Source organism: Mixophyes fleayi, chromosome 5 (genome assembly GCF_038048845.1).
Source record: "Mixophyes fleayi isolate aMixFle1 chromosome 5, aMixFle1.hap1, whole genome shotgun sequence".
NCBI classification, from domain to species: Eukaryota; Metazoa; Chordata; class Amphibia; order Anura; family Limnodynastidae; genus Mixophyes; species Mixophyes fleayi.
The window spans coordinates 30,470,519-30,476,283 of NC_134406.1; the positions used below are offsets into that span (position 1 = coordinate 30,470,519).

The 5,765-nt window shown below is 37.2% G+C and overlaps 1 non-coding gene across 1 annotated transcript; it reads right to left on the reverse strand.

The window, feature by feature from the left end:
• Positions 1 to 5,432: 5,432 nt before the first annotated feature.
• On the reverse strand, positions 5,433 to 5,506 carry TRNAN-GUU (transfer RNA asparagine (anticodon GUU)). The gene has a single exon. It is a non-coding gene; the product is annotated as a tRNA-Asn (tRNA).
• Positions 5,507 to 5,765: the final 259 nt, after the last annotated feature.

Below are 5,765 nucleotides of genomic sequence, written 5' to 3' on the forward strand. Positions count from 1 at the left end.
TGTGCTACCAACTTCTCCTTCATCCCCACCTCCTCAGTATCACTACCTGAACCAGTCTCCATCACCTGTTCACCATTGAAAGAATTGACTGTCCTGGAAAGAAAATAAGATGAGAGAAACACTGTAAAGAGAAAAACAGGAAAAATGCAGCTCCAAGCTGGATAACAGTCTTTGTAAAGTCCTTGGCTTAGGTGTTATTAACTGAGTGTCATTCTCGGCTGTAATTTGAACCTTCTCTAGGTGTTTACTACTCTGGGTGGAATAAGTCCAAGTGTCTCTCTGCTACTCCCAGGGATGTGATGCTGGATGTCGGACATGACATCATCACGCCCGCCCGACATCCATTGCGGAGAGCGACGGAGGAGGAGACCATGGAGGGAGCCAGATCGCCAGCTGAACGCAAGGTAAGTATTGTCTTTTTTTTTTTCCAGGTTTTTTTTTTTTTTGCTGCCTCCGACGGGCCCCCCTGGGCTGCAGGGCCCATATATATAATAATTATTTTTTATATATATATATATATATATATATATATATATATATATATATATGTGTATATAGGGGCCCCAGTGCACTGCTGTGCCCGGGGGCCCAAGAAGTTGTTAAGAGGGCCCTGGGTTCACTTGGTTAAAATTGAGGGCTAGGGGGCGGCATTTGGCTTTCTCGTCCCAGGCGCTAGAATTCTAAGTTACGGCTCTGGTTACCACTGCCATTACTATAATTGTTTTATATAGTAATGTTTTATATATTAATGAGCATTACTATTACTACTGTATATATTACTAGATTCTCAGTGCTGTTTGCAATAACTTTATTGGGGTTCTTTGGCACCCCAATAGAGATTTACAATCAAATGCAGGTGAAATAGTAATAATAGTATTTAGAAATTTACAAATTTTATTCTAGCAAAATTTAAAAAATGTTTTGTGCGATACTATGGAGGTGTCAGTTGAAGTGATGCATCACTATGTTGTGAATAAGTGATGAATAAAGCGTTACAGAATTTGCTGGAGCTATATAAATAAATGTTGATGATAATGAATATTCATTGACTGTGCCAATGCATTTAGGATGGTGCTGCAGACTGGATCCTATGATTACAAGAGCACAAATAAGAATACTAATCAGTTTTACTTTGCAGTGCCATTTAACTAGTGTGTCCAACCTGGAATGTGTATAAAAGTAGTTCTTACCACACTTATACTCTTCAATAATGGCCTATCCTCTGAAACCATCTGTTAAAGAGCAGTTACCCAATCCTTCAAACATGTAACAAATGCCATAACAATGGTCATCAATCACCAGTGGTATATTTACTAAACTGCGGGTTTGAAAAAGTGAAAATGTTACCTATAGCAACCAATCAGATTCTAGCTGTCATTTTGTAGAATGCACTAAATAAATGAAAGCTAGAATCTCATTGGTTGCTATAGGCAACATTTCCACTTTTTCAAACCCGCAGTTTAGAAAATATACCCCCAAGTCTCTATTACATGTTGTGTCTCAATACCACAGCTTAGCAATTTACCCATGTGTTCAGGTTGGTGCATACACAAAAGCACCATCTTTAAGATATGGGATATACACAATGACATTTTATAAACGGACTATCAGTAAAAAGGGCTTATATCTAAAAAGGTTGCTTTTCCTTTGCAAAGTTATGCAGGCTTAATTCTGTACACTTCTTTCAGTGTATGTTAAATATTTGTCAAGTTAGTATAACCATTTTTCATATTGTACAACACTGCAGAACATATTGCCAAATTTTACATACTGCAAAATACTCATTTTCATTTGACTGTTAAATTGTAAATCTGCTTGTCATATCAATGTGAGATTAAATTCACTTTTATTACGAAATTCAAATTGAAAAATGTCAAAGCATGAGTTTTGGAATCTTAATTACTTATATCAACTACTTAAAAGTTTTGCAGAATAGATTTTGGACTGTTCATTTTTATTGGGAGTATTTTGGATGTTTTATCTTTTTATTAGGTAGACAAATATAATCTGCTCACATCTACAGAGAATTGGCTACATGCTTAGGCCCAAAAGAACAAAACTCCAATCAATATCTGTTTGTGATCTAACAGATAATTATCGAAAGTGCTAGCAAATCTAGTGTTGTCACTGACCACTATCTGCCAGTGTATATGGTCATCGTCTGACAATACTAATTTATTCTCATGTGATTTATCTACTTTCAAAACATAACATTCAGGCAGAGTGACAAGATAAGCCATTGTATGGACAGATTAAGAGGGAGTTTCCATAGTTGAGTCTGGATTCGGCCAATGAATGTGCAAATAGAAGGACTTTAGCTTCCCAAATATGAGGGCTTCATCTTTTGATGTGATGAGATAGGGGTGTCGGGACTTTGAAAATAGGGGATTAGCCTCCTGGACAACCCTTCTCATGCAAACAGTGTTCAATATTGCTTGAATTGTAGTGTGTTCACCATGTATTTCAAATCTACTCTACGTTCTTAAATGTTGTCAGGTGGGGTTTCACCCACTGCATCTATTGCTTAGCAGACATGCTGGAGCCACACACGGGAGTGGGCCTGCAAATGAGCTGAGGACTGGAGGAGGTTCACAGACAAACCCTTGTAAATGAGAGGAGTTTAAAAAGACACAGACGAATGGCAGAGGTGTCTCTACAGGTCAGTGCTGACTAGAAGTCACTACTCCTGTCACACTGGTCCAGGATTGTGCCTGTGTGGACAACAAAGCCTCCACAGACTATGTTTTCTTTGTGGACCTGAAAAAGTAAGATGATATTGAGCTTAGTCATTTCTATGTGGGTAGAAAAATGAAGAGCGTGGCTCAGCAGCCCGGATTGCTCATCAAAGTGACTGAGACAAAGATGCTGGTGAGGTGTTGGTGTGTGAACCCACTGGTTTCGTGGCATATTTACTATTATTTTGTGTGCTGTAGGTTTTATAGATATAATACAAGGGTGCGTCTTTCATTCACTATTTGCCTAGGTGACTTATTTAACCTTGAGGTTCCGGGAAGGCCAGGATTGAATTAAGTATAGACCAGTTGATTGTCAATGCAAACAGGGCTAGCTATTACCCCAATATCCTCAAAGACGGATTTTAGGTGTTGATTGACAGGGAATTTTGATTGTATATTTGAGGAGCTTTAGCTGGCTCTCTACCATCAATGATCTGATGACTGTAATGCAAGCCCCCGTGTCAGATAACTAGGACCTTCTACCATCTCCCTAGTTATGAAATTTGAATAGTTTGACTCCTCTCTTGTTTTCAGCCCTTTTTCCATTAAGTCTGGGCTGGGAGATTTATCTTCAGTGCTAGGGGGATGGATCTTGGACTCCATGGCCTGAGCAGGTGCCCGACATCACCACCCAGTCTGTAACCACCAAGTAGGAGATAATTCTCTAACCCAAGTACCTTTAAGAAGACCTGGTCCAGCAGTCCAGTGCCGCCCCCAAGCCAAATTTCAGAGGTGTCGAAGTCAGCAAATTGGATAAAGTAATTTCAATTAATATCTAGCAAACTTGGTTGTCTTTGTCTGAAAATATGCGTAGAGCATGCTACGGCGTGGAAGGGCGTATCCAGCCGCAAAACGTGGCAATAACAGTTTTACACTTTTTATATACATTCGCACAAACACACATTTGTAATTAGTACACATTAATTGTAGTTGCAACACATAGTTAGTTATGTCGAAATATAGTAGTATTTATGTGTAATATTATAAGTTATACCCATGTTAGTAAAACATATGGTTCAGGTTAAAGGAAAGGTGTCATGTCTGGTATCATTTTAATCCCTTATTCATCAGCAGCTGTCCGGTTCATTCGGCGAAGAGATCGCACATTGCATACTCTAGTTATTGATGTTAGGGAATAAACCTTTAAAGTGATGCTGACAATAAAATGCTAATAGACTAGTTGAGACTGGATTCTTGGCGGGAAAGTCTGAACACATCCCCTGGAGAGATGACCCCCACCTTTGGATATTTTGGTTTGGACTAGCCTATGATGCACCACAACCTTGTGAAGTTATCAATTTGTATAAATCACATATTGGAATTATACAAATGGTAAATGGTATATTGTGGGGCACTTGAAAAAAATTCTAAGTATATGATTTTGGATGGGCTACGTAATTCCAGCACTGGAAATGTCGACACTTAACCTGCCGGCATGACAGGCTTAATGATATTGTGATTGGCGACATTGATAATGTCGCTAATCACTAGTTTACAATTTACTGTTACTGGTTTACAAAATGTTAATATATACAGTATATATTTTATGATGTTAAGTTATGTTCTCTGGTGTGCTGTTTTGTTTGCTCACCACTATGCACCCCTTCCCTTCCCCCATTTATCTTTCTGTACCCCTTCCCTTTACCATAAAAAGCTTTAATAAAAACAATATATATATATATATATATATATATGTCTTTTTAAGTGAATATGCACACATGTAGTGGTATTATTATTGTTGCATATTTATATAGCACCAATTATATTGCATATATATATCTATCTATCCATCTATCTATCGAAACTGTCCGACTATCTATCTATCTATCTATCATCCCATATGTAATTTTGACAATATTGCATTGTCTCAACCACTAATTATGCCAAACTTTGCTTTGTTTAATTTTGCTAGTTTGTATAAATATATGCATTATCATTGTTTTCAATAAATCAACTTAACAATTCTATACTCAGAAAGGCTGAATATGAATCAGAATCTGAAATGCAAAGTATTGAAGCATCACTTTTAAACTAAAAAAATCTTTTTGTTATTTTACATATTGACCCTTGTAGGTGACATGTTTAGAAACAGACCTGGCAATATTCTAAACATGCAAATTTGACAATAATTTGTGAAATCTGTGTACACATTCAGCGCCGCAGGTTAGGAGAACATTTTTCAAAGTAGACCATTTGTAAATCGGAAGTTCGAAGCAGATCTTCAAAACTGGGTTATTACATAAAACATTACAACTAGTAAATCAGTCCCTCAGTTTGTCAATAATCTAAGTTGTTTTTAATATTGGGTTTAATTAATGCTCTAACCTGGGGCATTGTTCAAATTATCACTTCAAATTTACTATATAAGGAATCCAAACTAGTAGGATTATCAAAATAGCATTAACTCTGACCAACATATATATTGATTTAATCCAGCAAGTATTTGTAACTTTCCACGCATATTACTTGGATCCTAATTATCTATAATCTATCATAAAATACTTAAAAGTAGGTTGCTATGCATTATTTGAATAGTGCAGTAGAACGTATTTTGTAGAGATGGAAGAGCTGTTCTAAATCAAAAACATCAGTATGAACTAACAAACCAGACTTTTAGAAATAATTTTAAAACGGGAAAATCGTTGCTTTTGGAAATGTTCTGTATTAGTAACTTAATAAAATAAAGAAAATACAAAGCGTCCCTGGGTGGGCTTGAACCACCAACCTTTCGGTTAACAGCCGAACGCGCTAACCGATTGCGCCACAGAGACGGCCGTCTGCTCCCATGGATAGCTATTACCTTAAGGTAAGAGCTTCAATATATTGACTTCCTTATGCTGTCGTCACACTTTTTGGCCGCAAATGCAACACTGAAATCCTTCCAGATCAAGGAGAACAGAAACTCACACAAAAGAAGCTGGCTCCTATATATATATCACTGACCGATTCTCCCTGGATTAATTCCTCCGATATCTTTATATTCCCGCAGGATACAGATACACTCTTCAGTATTATTACTATTTTGTGAAT